The sequence below is a fragment of the Macaca thibetana genome, chromosome 1, assembly GCF_024542745.1.
Source record: "Macaca thibetana thibetana isolate TM-01 chromosome 1, ASM2454274v1, whole genome shotgun sequence".
Taxonomy (NCBI): Eukaryota; Metazoa; Chordata; class Mammalia; order Primates; family Cercopithecidae; genus Macaca; species Macaca thibetana.
The window spans coordinates 67000491-67016724 of NC_065578.1; the positions used below are offsets into that span (position 1 = coordinate 67000491).

At 40.3% G+C, this 16234-nt stretch overlaps 1 protein-coding gene across 6 annotated transcripts in view; it reads right to left on the bottom strand.

Annotated features, from left to right (window-relative positions):
* The window catches only part of GNG12 (G protein subunit gamma 12), a 129376-nt gene that overhangs the window by 73861 nt on the left and 39281 nt on the right, over positions 1 to 16234 (bottom strand). For 4 of the 6 annotated variants that reach the window (XM_050765120.1, XM_050765312.1, XM_050765483.1 and 1 more), the window contains exon 2: positions 1856 to 1905. The gene's annotated coding sequence lies outside the window, so the exon portion shown is untranslated. Of the gene's footprint in view, positions 1 to 1855; positions 1906 to 2713; positions 2857 to 16234 lie in introns of those variants that run through there. The other 2 variants (XM_050765391.1, XM_050765218.1) reach the window with 2 other exon arrangements.

Genomic DNA, 16234 nt, shown 5'->3' on the forward strand with positions numbered 1-16234 from the left:
TGACTGCCCGGAAGCTCAGAGGTAAGACTGTGGGACCTGACAGCAAATGAATAGCCTCTCTCCCATGAACTGGGGCCTTATTTTATCTCTGACTTCACCCCACTTTTCCTTCTCCACAGATTTCCTCCCTTATTTTTCTTAATCGCGTTATATTATACCTATGTTTACAGGCCATCTCAAAAATCTTTGAAGACAGGTACATACATCAGATTAACAGTAATCAACATAAGAGGAAACAAACCAGATGGTGAGTGGAGGAGTTTTACAAATGCTGCCATGCAGTGGCAGCCACAGGGTGATGGCCTTGAACCAGCAATAGCCCTGGGCCAACTCATCAAGTCAGCAAATATCTCATTCTCCCTACCCTGGATCCTGTGTTCCTGCTCACCTTCCCTACCCTCCATCCCCCATGGGCAGCCAGTGCCCCTGGGCCATTCCTGAGCATCCACACCTACTCTCTCTTTAGTGCTACTGGTTGCTCTCCCCCCCTCAACTCTTCCCACCAAATCAAAATGCCTTCTACCTCTCTCTAGAACCTTGGGCTTGACTGTATGTTGTCAACAGTTGATAAGAGCGTAGTGTCTTTTCTTTCTCAAGGACAGGTACATTTTAACCAGGCATTTTGAAGAGGAAAAAACCCCATAGAAGTAATTCACTAATGGTGGAATATACTACAAAAGTAGTACAAAAGAAATTGAAAGGGAGATTTTTCTTGTAAATCTCAAGTAATTCTATGTAAGGCAGCACAGTACCTGGCACACAGTGCTCAAAACACAGTAGCTACTCATTATTACTATTGTTGCTGTTATTGTTAATCCCACCACCATTTAATCACTCACTGTCTATTCCTTTTACCTCTACCAAGCAGGCTACTGCCCTTTTCAGAACACTGGCCGACTGGAGATCCACAATCAATTAATTCATTTTAATTATACTTATGATTTATAATGCACTTAGGGTAACTTGCAGGATGATGAGATACACGGCTTAGTCATCATTAACACTCCACCTGACAGTCAGTGACCCCAAGAAAGAAAGCCTAGCTGACATGGACCTGCAGCTACCTGCAGATACATGAATAGTCCCAGGTGAAAGGAGAAGGATCACGTAGCTGAGCCCAGCCCAAATCACCAACCCACAGAATGGTGAGATAAATAAAGCATTGTTATTTTGAGCCAGTAAATTTTGACTCAAAATGCTGGCAGTAAATTTTGGGGTGGTTTGTTATGCAGCATAAGATAACTGATACACATTGCAAATAACCACAATATTAGGGAGTGATGCTATATGAAGCCCCAGAAGCTTTCTCACTTTTAAAAAGTACATTATTTTCCTAGCTCTTAAGGAAGTTTTCTACCATGGCAGAACTATTACCTCACAATAATCACATTTAGGTGAGCTAAGAGATGGGAGAAAAAAATACAGAAATAAAGAGTAGAGCCCCAGTATGTTTTATGTTGTAGCTGTGAGCCAATTTTCATTACAACACACTACAAGGGACTGTCTGAATTCCTTGGCTGAAATAACACTCTGTTGTTTTGGATACTGCCTGAAACAAGCAGACCATCAACAGGGGCCTGGAAATAGTTTCATTACCCAAAAAAGTTTTTATTTTAATAGTATTTGGCATGTAATCATGGATCTTTATCCTGCCCATGGTCTTACAAAGGAACATGGGTTGCTCTGTTTTTTTAAGGCATAGAAACATCATAAATCATTATAGAGATTAAAGAAAAGTACAAATAAATAGACATCTCATCATAGCACTGGTAGGGAAGCATCTAACCTAGAAGTGTGAATGTCATCTCAAAAATAAAGTCAAACAGTCACTTTGTTTAAGAAATGAAGAACTTACCAGTAAGACTTTGTGTGGTCCAATGTTTTCAGGTTTTAAGTGGAATGAATCTGAAATAGAATTAAATAAACATTCCATAAGTAAATCACATTTGGAAAGGGTGTGCTTTCGATCCCAAGTGACTGCCATAACATTGAGCATTTATTCATGTAGTGAAAGATGAACAAAGCTTTTTCTGGCTCCTGATGGAAGAGCGAACATTTTTGGCCAACACAGTTTAACTTCCTGAATAGAAAGAGCATGCTCTCATCTACTTTGGGGAGTGCTCAAAATCTGAGGCCAGTGTAACTATAAATGGTAGTGTTTTTTCCAAACCTCTCCAAGTCCGGGGAAGCCTCTCTAGCTGTTGCCCTTACCTTGGTCTCTCAATCTCTTTATGCTAGGACCCAGCCATGGCTCCCTCTAAGACACCACCTAAAACACTGGTGGTCCAACATAACTTGAAGGGCAGAGGAGGAGTGTACAAGACATTCTAATAGTGGCTATCTGATCATATACATAAACACAGATTTTTGTCTTAATTGATAGTAATGAGCCTAAGGTAGTGTTATTCAACAGAAATATAACCCAAACCACATACTATTAAAACATAATATTAAATATATTTAATAATTAGATTAATAATATAAAATTATGTATTGTATTATATATATTATAACTATACATAATTATAATAAAATACATTTAATAACTAGAACATATTAGGTGTTCTAGTAGCCACATTTAAAAAGCAAAAAATAAATTAATTTTAATATTCAATTTAACCTAATTTATCTAGAGTATTATTGTAACACATAATACAGAAATCATTAATAAGATATTTTACTTTTTTTAGACTAAATCTTCAAGATTCAGTACCTCTCAACTTGAGCTAGCCACATTTCAAGTAGTCCATGGCCACACATGGCTAGGGGCTACCATACTAGACAGCACAGGTCTAGGGAACCTATTCTTGGCCTTCAGGTATTGGCAAGGCTTCAAGAAGTCCGACGCATGTGAAGATCTTATTCACCTATTTTCCTTCTCTCAGTCATCTATCATTACTCCCATTTCATGATGTCATTTTAACAGAAATCAGACAAAATGACAGCAAATACTTATATATAGCACTTACTATGTGCCAGGAACTGTTCTTGGCATGCCCCTGTGTTACCTCACTTAAACCTCACAATAACTTTATGAGGTAAATATATTATTCTCATTTTGTAATGAGGCAACTGAGGCACAGAGGGGTTACACTATTTACACAAGACTGTGAGACGGTGACAGGGATGAGATTCAAATCTAAGTCGTTTGCCTCCAGAGTCCATGCTTTTACCCACTACCCTCTCAATTAAATTTGAACAGCTCAAAATAAGATAATTACTTTCAGTTTTAATTATAACCATCAAATGATCCAAGTCTGCTCTCATGATAACATGGTTAGATAATAGCAGTGATGGCAGATGGAACAGTTACTGGATGCACTAGCAAATTAAATTTAAAACAATTTGGGATCTGAGCACAAAAACCATAGCAGGCGGGGTCGAAAAGGCTGCACCGGGTCTGGAGGTTTGTCTGGATGACTAAGGTGGTGGTGGTCGGGGAGGTTAATGTGAGGTCCACGGAAAATCTTCTTTTGGTGATTTTTCTGAGGGAAAGGCCTAGTGCTTTCATCAGATGCTGAAAGATTCTCAAACGAGTCTTTTAGATAGGTATCCCTATATCTGTCTCAGCAGGGGTAGGGAGTTAGGAAGAATCAAGTAAAAGAATTAAGAAAACACATCCTTTTCACTTTATTAATCCATAGGCCCCAAAAGAATCACACTCAGTGAGCAAAATCAGCCCGCCACATGCAAGCTTTCTGCCAAATCACAGAGACGGAGGCTGGTCACTGACATCGTAGAGCTAAGGCCACTCAAAGTGCTGCCACCCAGTCTCCCATAGAGAGCCCTGAAGCTGCTGAAAATCCTTCCGTGGCTTCCTCTAGGTTTTAGGATCAAGGCCAAGCTCCTCAGACTACTCTAAAAAGCCCCTGTGGCCTCATGCCTGGACTCTCCCTCAGGCGTCTCACTGACAGGTCCCAAAATGCACACCCTGCCCCCTTCACTCCTCTATGCCTTTGTGGATTCTGTTCTTTCTGCCAAACATGTCCTTTCCCTACAGTATCAGTGGGTCTTCACATCTCAGTTCAAAAGTCACCACCTCTGGGAAGCCTGTGTGAATACTCTCGACTGGCTTAGCAACAACTTCTCTGCAGTAGTGACAGTAAGGTAGTATTCATTCGATTCAAATGGCAATTATATACTACTATAGTTATGTGTCCCTGAAGGAGGGCAATGTGTTCTGAGAAATGAAGTTTTAGGGGATTTCATCATGTGAATATCGTAGGGTGTACTTACACAAACCTAGAGGGTACAGCCTACCACATACCTGGGCTACATGGTAGAGCCTATTGTGTTTAGGCTACAAACTTGGACAGCGTGTTACTGTTCTGAATACTGTAGGCAACTATAACACAATGGTAAGTATTTGTGTATCTAAACATAGAAAAGGTATAGTAAAAATATGGTATTATCATCTTTAAAATAGGTTGTTTTGTTTAAAACACATTCAGTTGGTACCAATGGTATTATAGTCTTATGGGACCACTGCCACGGATGCAGCATGATAGTTGATTGAAATTTCATTATATGCACATGAGTGTACTATTGGTAATATTAAAAGCTGTTTTTTTAATGTGCTAGGCACTGTTCAAATGCTTTACATGCTCCTTTAATCCCCTTAGTAATCTTATGAGGAAGATTCTTTCATTATTCCGTTTAGTAGGACAGCAAATTGAGGCACAGAGGTTAAGCCAGTAGCCTAAGGTTACATGGCTCATAAGTGGCGGAGTCAAATTGTAAACCCAGACAATTTGGTTCTAGACCTCAGACTCCATGCCTGCCTCCAACTAGGGTCCCCTTCCCTCTACCTTCATTGCCCCTGTACTTACTTTACTCTGGTATCTCCTATATTTTAAGATTTCCATTTATTGGTCTCTCTCCCCACGTTTGCAGAATCCCTGAAGGTTAATAATGTGCCTAGCTCATTTTTGTCTCTCCAGGACCTAGTAAGGTACTTGGTATATGGCAGATACTCAATAAAGACACACACAGGAAAACACTGGAATAGCACTGAAAGGATAGGAGCCAAGGCTATCAACCCAGGCCTGATAAAAATGCCTTAGGATAAAGAATCTTCAAATACAGACTTTAACAAAGCAAGTTTTGACTTTATCTTTTAAATCCAGCCGGTACCAAGGAGATGGTCACTTCCTAGGCCTGTTCAGTACCAGAGGGAGGAGAAGCAACTCAGAGCTTGGCAGACTTGCTCACACCTCCAAGTTCATCAGTTTTACTTTACTTTGCATGTAGAACTAAGTAATAACGTGCTTAAGCAATAGCATACCCAGAGTCTTGGCTGGCCATTATCAAGGACTGCCAGAAAAGACACATGCTAAAAAATTTCCTTTGGCTGCCTGGACATGGCTTGGATATTTCTACCCTGGAGTTCCAGGATATATTTCTTTCCATTACTAACTAAACTCCCCTCGGATGCCTATGGAATTTGAACTTGTAGAAGAATACTTTAACAGTGAGAAAGGCAAAAAGTTTTAAGATCTAGAACATACACTGATCTCTAGGAAGAGAAGGAGCTCTCTCTAGCCTGGTCAGAGATTGCATCAGGATTGTGGCCCAGCCTACCCACTTGCAGATAAATACAGCCAGCCATAACATCCACCCTTTATACTGCATCTAGAATGTAAAAGAATCCACCACCTTCCCATGTAAGTAGATGGATGTCAGCATCACTTGTTATTAACAACCAAACCATAAATCTGTATTGACTCTTGCCATATCATCTCCTTACATAAGAAATAGTGACATTAATTTAGTTATTATTGAGAGGTCTACTGAATGTAAATCATGTGCCAGGGATGGTTTTAGGTGCTGGAGATGCAGTGGTGAATGAAGTATAATTACATTATTGACTTGAGGCCCTTACATTGTAATGGGGGAAAGCAAACAAACACGTATGCAAATAAGTAAATAAGATCATTTTAAACAATAAGTTCTACAATTTTTTTCATACATGCAAGGAGTGAAGTGACCTAATGAAGAGTTTAACAAGGTTTCTTCAGCAGCTGTAGGGAGGAGCATTGAAGAGGCAATAGCGAACAAATGGTGACCAAGTGTGAGGCCATTTGATTGTTCAGGTGAGATATGGTACCTCAGATATAGAGAAGTAGATGAATTCAGTATAGGTTCCAGAGGTAAAACAATTAAGACTTGCTGATGAAGTCGATACAGGGGGTCAAGCAACTCGGTCAATGATGGTTTCATTTACTCAGGGAGAAAACAGATTGAGGGAAGAAAAAAAAATCAAGAATTCTGATGTGATCTGGTTAACTTTGAGACATCCAAGGGAGGATGTCAAAAAAGCATTAAGAAGTCTAGAACCATGCTGTCCAACATAGGTACATGTGGGTCTTTAAATTTAAATACAATTAAAAACTTACTTCCCCAGTTGTATGAGCCACATTTCAAGTGACCAAGCAGCCACAGAGGCAGCTACTCTATGGAACAGCACAGGTACCATATGGTTTCACTTGCAAATTCTGATATGTTATCTCAAAAGGCAAAAACAGATGTAAAAGGGCTTTTGACACACATAAAGGACCCTACTGTAGGGATAAAAGGTAAATGCTCCACAAAGGTGGGGCATAGTTGAGGGAAATAAACCCTATGCTTTAAGTCTTACGAATTTGCCTTTATTAGATGCTTGGAGGGCTACCAACTTCGTAAAGTAATACTATATGTGTCAAAGAATTATAAATTCATTCCTGAGCTCCAAAGGTTAAAAACTGTGGGTTAAAATGCTGGCATTTTGCCCCATTGTACAAGGGCTTCTGTCCCAGAGAATGGCACACCCCAAAAGGTTGAACCGGCCTACTTTAACCAAATGGTACCACCCCATTATCTCCACCTTGGGACTGGCTCTTGGCTGGAAGAGCTGGTCTAGGCTGTTCATCAGGAGAAACTCTTTTTACCTGGCTACTGTCCTAATCTACAGAGAGTTTCTGAAGACAAAGTTTTGTTTTCAAATGAGGAACTGGTGGTATATATACTCAACTAACTTGTAGATGAGTTGGGGGAAAAGTATTCTGATAATGCCAAAGACAGTATAAATTTTAAAAAATACACATAGATTCCTATTTCATCACACTTTAAGAGAATAAGTGAAAAAGAGTAAACAAGAAATTGAAATGTTATACTCAACATAATTTTTTTCCCATTTTTGTACTGAAAGGACAATCACAGTTTTAAAAGGATGGCAAGCTTCTTTGGAATTTACCCATATTTCCAGCATCCTAGTGCTGCTATTTATTTTTGCATGTTACCTTTGATAGAAACATGTGCTTTTATGTGACTATGGCCATAGTTTATACGGTATTGGTAGTAAAGGCTTTGGAATTGGGCAGATCTAGGTTTGAATGTCGGATCCTCAACTAATCAGACGCAAGTCCTTGAACAATTTATCTCTAGTGCTCAATTTCCTAACATGTAAAATGGGGCTAATATTACCTTTTGTATACACTTGCTCTAAGGATAAAAAAAGAAAATCTTAGCACAGTGCCACTAGGACAAACTCCATGAATTACAGCTACTATTTCTTTCTAAAATTTCACTTTAAATATTTTAGTATTTCTACACATAGACAGAAGTGTTTCATGTTGAAAAGCCACAATTTCCTAAATCAATCCCCTAATGCTGGATAGTTAAGTTACTGCCAGTTTTTATTATCACAAACATGATTACATTGGACATCTTCATGACTTAGCTTTTTCATTCTTTTATCTTATTTCTCTGGCTTCTCTAAATTCCTAACAGTAGAATTACTAGCTTTTGCTTTTAAAAGGATTTTTATTGGCTGGGCGTGGTGGCTCACGCCTGTAATCCCAGCACTTTGGGAGGCCAAGGCGGGTGGATCACAAGGTCAGGAGATTGAGACCATCCTAGCTAATACCGTGAAACCCTGTCTCTACTAAAAATACAAAAAAATTAGCTGGGCATGGTGGCGGGCGCCCGTAGTCCCAGCTTCTTCGGAGGCTGAGGCAGGAGAATGGCTTGAACCCAGGAGGCAGTGGAGCTTGCAGTGAGAGGAGATCGCGCCACTGCACTTCAGCCTGGGTGACAGAGCGAGACTCCGTCTCAAAAAAAAAAAAAAAAAAGGGGGGATTTTTATTAGCATACAATATCACCAGCAAAATAATGCACAGTTCCTGAGATCTTCATATTTTATACATAAAATAGTATTAAGACTGTTTTATTTTTTATTTGTAAGAGCATTAGGATCAACATTTTTACATGTTTATTAATGGTGTGTCACCTTGAAAAACAATAATTTTATATTTTTTGGTTATTCATGTACTAGGAACCTGATGTTTTTCTTGTAAGTTTGAATAAGTTCTTTGTAGTGCACAGTAATCAACAGATAATATATACATTTGCCACAAATAGATTCCCAAAACTTATGCAAGTAAGTATGAAAGTATCTTTTCACTTACATAGCATTTCATAAATAATGTGTAACAGCTATATTTTGTATAAACCTCAAGAGATATGGTACTGCTTCTTGGCAAAATGTTTGGCTTTTGATTGAATTTCAAAGTCAATTTATATCCACGCTGATGGTCATAGCAACCTTGTGAGTGAACTGGGAAGTATAACAGTGTTGCCTGTACAGCAGAGAAAACAGATCCAAACAGGCCAGGGGACTGAGACAGGACCACTGAATCCTGCAGCTGAATCCCTCTTTCTCTGAGTCACAGGACCCCTTGTGAAAGGAAGCTTACAAGGTAAAAGTGAAGAGACGTATTTTGTGCAAAATGGATTATTATTCAAAGCACCAATTCTATATTGTTTCCTATTAGAAAGCCTTTACACACAGCATCCAAGAACCATGTTTACTTCGCTGGAGGATCTCAAGAAATGCTAGCATTACTTCAGCAAATTTACTGTAACAATGGCTCACAAAATGGATCTACCCTCACACAGTTTTTTATACAGACAAAATAATTTAAATAACTTAAACCTAAATTAAGTTTTAAGTTATTATTATTATTATTATTTTTACCTGGCATAAATACCACTTCTTCTCCCAAGTATTCCCTCATTCTTTGGCTCAATGAAACCACTCTTCTCTTAGAATTTCTACAACCTTTTTCACCTCCTACTTTTTATCACAGATATTTGGGAATGTGCTGCACTTCTCTTACTGGGTGGTAAGGTCCCCACGGTCCATATTTTAGTCGTATCTCCTAAATCACCTGGCATCTTTCTCTGCATGGAGGAGCACTCGTTCAATGTTTTACAGAGACATGGGGGAAGAATTTTCATAGTTAAGAGACAACAGTTTTTTAAAAAATGTAATTAAAATAAGAGCATTAAAGTACAGGTTGCACTAACTGTATTCTCTTTGCTACACCATTCCTTATTTTGGCAAACATACTATCATGAGACACTTCTAATGCATTCTTAGGCTGGAGGCCTGCATTAGCCAAATAATACTAAACTACATTAAACAGAATGTCTAAGAATGTTTCCAACCATGTACAAATCTGTATAAATACACAGCTATATCTGTGATGCTTTTATTTGCAAATTCAGATATAACTTATTTCTCAAAAATTCACTGTGTATACACACAGACACACAGCACACAAGCACTAAAGTCTTGGTCAGCATTTGGGAAAAACTCAGATAAAAATATGGGACATCTGTTTCCTAATACTAGGAAAATTCACAGGAAATGATTAATGTTAACTAGGGAGAAAGAAATAATCTGGATTGAATTATGAAATGAAAACATCCAAAATTTACAATTGAATACAGTATAGCCTGTGAGCCATGAGATCTTCAAAACTGGGGATGATTTAACATTTTATTGAAATACCTGTTACAGTAGAAACATTTTTATTCCGTATACACACCAATAAACAAAAGTGAATACCCCAGCCTACACAATACTTTCAGATTCTGTATCTCCCCGCGGACATTTATGTAACCCTTGGCAGTTGAGGTTAGCTGTTTCGTGTGTATTTCCATAACGTGCCCAGTGCCTTGTGGGACAAATTAGTACCTAACACTAAATTGGACGGTGGTCCCCAGACAGAGAGGATTGGGGTCTTTTGAGAAAGATCTAGCATAGCTATATCTCCCAAGGTGAACTGGAGGGACAATGATGGACAGCCACAGAGCAAGGCCAAAGAAAACTGTAGAAGAGGGTCTGTAGCTTGTTAGCTCTTCCACCATCCTGCTGCTTATAAGTGTCTCTGAACCTACTATGTGTTTGGCAATGTGGAAGGTGGTAGGGACAAAACAGAGAACAAAATATAGTCCCTCTATGGGCCAGATGCAGTAGCTCACGCCTGTAATACCAGCACTCTGGGAGGCTAAGGTGGGCAGATCATTTGAGGTCAGGGGTTCGAGACTAGCCTGGCCAACATGGTGAAAACCCATCTCTACTAAAAATACAAAAACAACAACAAAAAACTAGCCAAGCATGATGGCAGGTGCCTGTAATCCCAGCTACTTGGGAGGCTGAGGCAGGAGAACTGCTGGAACCCGGGAGGTGGAGGTTGCAGTGAGCAGAGACTGGGCCACTGCACTCCAGCCTAGGTGACAGAGTGAGACCCTGTCTCTCCCTTCTCTCTCTGTGTGTGTGTATGTGTATATATATGTGTGTGTGTCTATATATATGTATATATATGTGTGTGTATAAATATGTGTGTATATATATAGTCCCTCTCCTCAAGGAACCCACAATAAGTCATATAAACAACTCATGAGGCCACCATAGCTCCAGTGGCAAATAATCTAATTACAGTAAGGACAGCTAACTCTGAGAACACAGGGGACACTTATACCGGTCTGGAATGATCACAGAAGGCTTCCAGGAGGAAGCAGGGTGGAAGCTAAACTGTACGGAATGACCAGGGTTTACCACAAGAGGAAAGGAGGGAGGTATAAGTAAGGTAGAGGGAAAAGCTCGTGCAAAAGCCTGAGAGGAAGTGAGTCCCTAAACACACTGGGGGATGCAAAGAGCTTGGTGCACTGGGGCAAAGAGTTCTCAAGTGGAGAGAGTCCTTATTAACTAACAGGCAACAGCCAGGCAAAACCTAAAGGAGGTAACTATAGTGAAAACCACAGGACCAATGGAAATGACCCAGAATCTCTAGCATCTTCACATCAGAAAGAGTTATCACAGACGGGGGGACAGCCCAGGCCCTTTTGAGCAATAGACCTCTAGAGAGAGAGCAAGAAGATAAACTGTACCATGGCCACAACCTCATCAGAGTCAATGCCGGTTTCCAACTCCAAGGAAAAACCAATAGCCAGCTACCCAACCCAACAAAAAGGAAGAGTGAGCAGGCCTTCTTCACAACCCTAAGAGGATGGCAGAATTATCTCCATTTTACAGGTAAGCTGCTGGTTTTAGAAGACAGGATTTATCAATATTCCTTTCTGTTGATCCATCCAGCTTCTGACTAGGAAAAACCAACTCATCTTGCTTTGACTGGGACTTCCTAGTTTTTGTACTGAAAGTCTCATGTCCCAGGAATCCCCTCAGTGCTACGCAAGGCAAGATGGTTGGTCAGCCTACTCAGAGTTTGTGACGTACATGAAGTGGGCAATGGGATTTATGACACAGCTTTTTGTATAGGAACTGGTGCAAAGTTACACGTGACCGACCTCCCAAGCTAACTTGGATCCTCTGAATGATGGAACCTTTTGGAATAACTTAGTGACTTCTCCAAGGCTCCTATATTATTTGCCATAATTTACACTGAATAATATTTGCAAAGCAAAAGCCTAGCTGAGGGCTTAGTGATTACTATCTGTGTGCTAACATCAGATAATTGCATACTTCACAGCAATCAGCCCGAAGAGTCGTCTGAAATTAGTTGTTGTTGTTAACTGAAAGTTAACCAAACAATCTTTCAGCTTTAACTTTTTTGATTTGTTTTGTTTTGAGACAGTGTCTGGTTCTGTCATTCAGGCTGGAGTATAGTGGTGTGATCAGGTCACAGCTCCCTGCAGCCCCTATCTCCTGGGCTCACACAATCCTCTTGAGTTTCCCTAGTGGCTGGGACTACAGGGTCACTTCACCACACCCAGCTAGTTTTTGTATTTTTTTTTAAAGAGAGAGTGTCTTGCTACGTTTTCCAGGCTGGTCTTAATCTCCTGGCCTCAAGCCATTCTTCTGCTTGAGGATTCAAAGCATAAGGATTTAAGGCATGAACCACTGTGTCTGGCCGGCTTTAACTTCTGACATTGAAAATCTTCCTAAAATAAATTAGTTTACTTACACAGGAAGAGTAGTATACATATTTTCATATATCTTTGTTAACCAGGAATCCTACCATGCCTTACTTATTGCAATGGCTTACATTCTTACCGTTCGACAGATTTAAGAAGGTTTAGAAGACAACAAGAACGCATTATAGTTTCCAATAAATACAGTCACAATAGGATATTACTTTGTGGCAATATCTGGCAGGCAGAGAGTGGCTGACAAATCTTTATAGAATGAATGATGGTGGGAAAGTGGCCCATACAGAACTACAAAAAGGAAAATGATGAGGATAGTGAATGAGATAAAGGCTATACTTGTGCTTTTGCTACAGTGCTGTTGACTAAAGCAGCGGGAGCTCCAAGCTGAGGCACACAGTTCTTGTCCAATAAAAGGAAGCAAAAGCTCTTCAAGAGCAGTCCTTTCCTTACAAGGGTGGTAATGAATAAAATAGGTGACATGGCCTTCGGTCTGCAGAAGATGCAGAAAGACTTCAATGGAAGACCAAGGGCCCGCTATTAAGTCCTGATTCAAAAGGCATCCCCCCAGGAAGCTCAGGAAATGTCATCCAGGCTAATGCTCTTTGGTGAGAATCCTGACATAGGAATGGATGAAGATACGTGCCTTAGAATCTTTCTCCGACAAAAGCAATGATTTCTAACACATTTTTGGTTAGCTTTCGATGAAAAGATATTTCTAACATCTAATCGTGTTTGAATGGAACTATATTAAAAATACCTTTCATTAGCCTCAGAAAACTAAAAAAAAAATTAAAGAGTAAAATTTAGCAGTACTTTTTACTGGTGATATGTAACTATGAGTCCCTCTAAAAATTCTGGTTTTATTGGAGTAGTCTAGGTAACTGAGATTTTGCTATATATTGAAAATAAACATTTTGCCCATGAGGTTTAGTTCTCTAATGCTATTACTCTTTTTGCCAACACCTTTGCATCAGACATAGAATCACAGAAGACATATTCAGGTTATGTCTGCTGTAGAGTCAGGCGGCACAAGCGGGCAGGATGCAGCCAAGGGCATTGCCCTGAGCCTGGATCAGAAAAACAAGAGCCGGAAGGGTTTGTTTCCACTCTGCCAGACCTTTGGTGTAGATGAGCGCACTTCCCCAGGCCTCGGACTCAGAGGAAGAAAATGAGGAGTGCTCATCAGGTGAGACTGTGAGCCTCCCTCCAAGACCTGCACATTCACAGATGTGTGAGGTGGGTGTGCTATAAAGTATCCCACGCTGGTTTTGGGGCTTTGACTCCACAGAATAGTTTAGTCTTAAACTCTAGCTATGAAAATATGGATTAGCAAAGAAATTTTTCTGTCATTGAAAACCAAAGAAGTAAGATATACAGATTCTAAGGACTTGCTCATCTTTTCCTGTATCATCAAGAGATCAACAGCTTATTAAAAAACAGAAACAAAACACTCGTCTGTGTTCAACACAGTCCACTGAAAGCCATAACTCAACAGGAAGACTATTCTGAAGAAAATCAGCATATCCAGTACAACCCACCTGTTCTTACACTTACCGCCTGCTTCCCGGGTAAAGCCATCTTTGCTGCCTCTATTGTAATATTAGTTTGCACCCCCGCCCTCCACCAGGCATCCTTACAGATCTTTCCATTTTACATACATTCTGAACTACACAGACAATCTATTGCCCATCATTTAGGGAAATATACAAGCATATAATCACTGTACTAGCCAAAAAAACTCTTTTTTTTTTTTTTTTTTTTTTTTTTTGAGATGGAGTCTCGCTCTGTTGCTCAGGCTGGAGTGCAGTGGCACTATCTCGGCTCACTGCAACCTCTGCCTCCCAGGTTTAAGCAATTCTCTTGCCTCAGCCTCCTGAGTAGCTGGGATTACAGGTACATGCCACCACCACGCCCGGCTAATTTTTGTATTTTTAGTAGAGACAAGGTTTCTCCATGTTTGTCAGGCTGATCTCAAACTCCTGACCTCGTGATCTGCCCGCCTCGGCTTCTCAAAGTGCTGGGATTACAGGTGTGAGGCACCATGCCCAGTCCATACTTTATTTCTATATGTATTTGTTTTCCTTCCCACAAGAATTATCTCTTTACTTGAAGCGCCCTAGATTGTTAATAAATGAAAAAAACACTCTGGATGTACTTAATTATATCTAATTTTCTAAAACTGAAATGTTCACAGTGGCTCAGGGGAAGGGTAACGCAAGAGTTAATTCTGAAATTCAGTTCTATTTATCTTATTTGTCAGAGCCAGCTTTTATTCCTGTGAACATGTCTCTCCTAATACCAGGAATAATTGTGGATACTGATGATGTAAATACAGTTTTTCTTAATCTTTTAAAATTCGCACTCATTTCTGATAACCTTATCATCCCTAATCAGATTCTGATATACCCATCCTTAGGTGTCTTAGGAAACTGTGATATGTATTTCAGTCTCCTTTGCTGAATTCTCTCCTTTTCCTCAAATCTGATGACTCTCAAATCTCTATCTCCTATCTCAGCTTGCTCTTTGAACTCCACACATACTTGTCTGACTGACTTCTTAATATCTCCCCTAGGATGCTTAATAAGGCATCACAAACAATTGTGCCCTGGCCACAATCACCTCCCACACTGCTCTCCCCTCTTGGGGCCCCCAGGGGACATCAATGGTACCAGGAGGACTCCATCATTCGTGCCCTTGTTCAAGCCAAAATCTTCATTCATTTTTGGCTCCTTTCTCACCAACTGCATATCCAATCAATCTATCAGCAAATCCTGTCAGCCCTGCCTTCAAAATACCTCTAGAATCCAGTCACGCATTGGCATCTCCTCTGCTCCCATCTGGGCAAACTAGCAGCATCTCTCGCCTGGATGACTTAAAGAGTTCCCTCTGCTGACCTGGGCTTCACACTTGCTTCCCTCCTCAACCCCCCACCTAGTCTCCATTAGTCATTACTTCCCAGCTCAAAACTCTCCAACAGTTTCTCAGCATACTTAACACACTCACTCACATCCACTCCTTGGCCCATCAGGCGCTATGAGAAATGGCCTTGGCTCACTGTATTCAGCCACACTAGCCCCTCTTCTCCTTAAATCTGCCAAGCAATGCTCTGTCTCGGGGTCCTCACACAGGTTCTTCCTTCTGCTTAAACTTCTCACAGACACTGTAGTCCTACACATCTCACTGCCTCACTTCCTTCAGGTCTCTAGGTCAAGCGCTATCTCCTCAGAAAGGCCGTACTCTCTCTTCCCAGACTCTGCTTTGGTTTTCTTCTTGGTATGTAACCCTTCCCCCTTCCTGGCACTCTATTTTCTATCTATTGAATTATTAGCCCTCTCCTTCACTGGAATGTCAACGCCATGAGAAAAGGATGTTGTTTGTTTACCGTTGTACTCCCAGTGCCTGAGGCAACGCCTGACACAGGCTAGGCATTCAAGAAAAAATACGCATTTTTTTTGTTACTGAATGAATGAATGCATATTCTCAACTAGGCAGAAATATTTTATTGAACTTGATTTTTCTGATGTTCACATTATAAAAATAAATATTTTCTCTTTCCCCAAGTGAATCATAAGATAAGGCATGATTTTTAAACTACGTATGCCTTACCCCTTAGATTCTGATATCTGCCCATCGGGGTGTCTCAATATAGAAAACCTCATGGCTACATTCTGAATTTTTACTAAGCATCTGGCATGTTCTGTAGTCTTTTACCTCTAACTAAAGCCTTAAGGCTTTATTACCTTTAAAAAATGCTTGCAGAATTAAGCTAATAAAGACATTGTCTGCCTTACTTGTGGCAGTGGCAGCTTTTTTTGTTTTTCCCCCAGTAGTATCTGAATAAGGCTGCTCAGATTTCAATGCCAACTAGTTTGTCCCACAACTTTTGTTGTTTGGGCCCAGCAGCCACAGCAACACTGTGGAATATTAAGATAACTCCTTGGAAGAGACTAGAAGGAAGTTCAGGCCCCTTCTGCCAGGAGTCTCCAATACATTTGGGTTTTCTGGCTGCCTGGCCAGTATT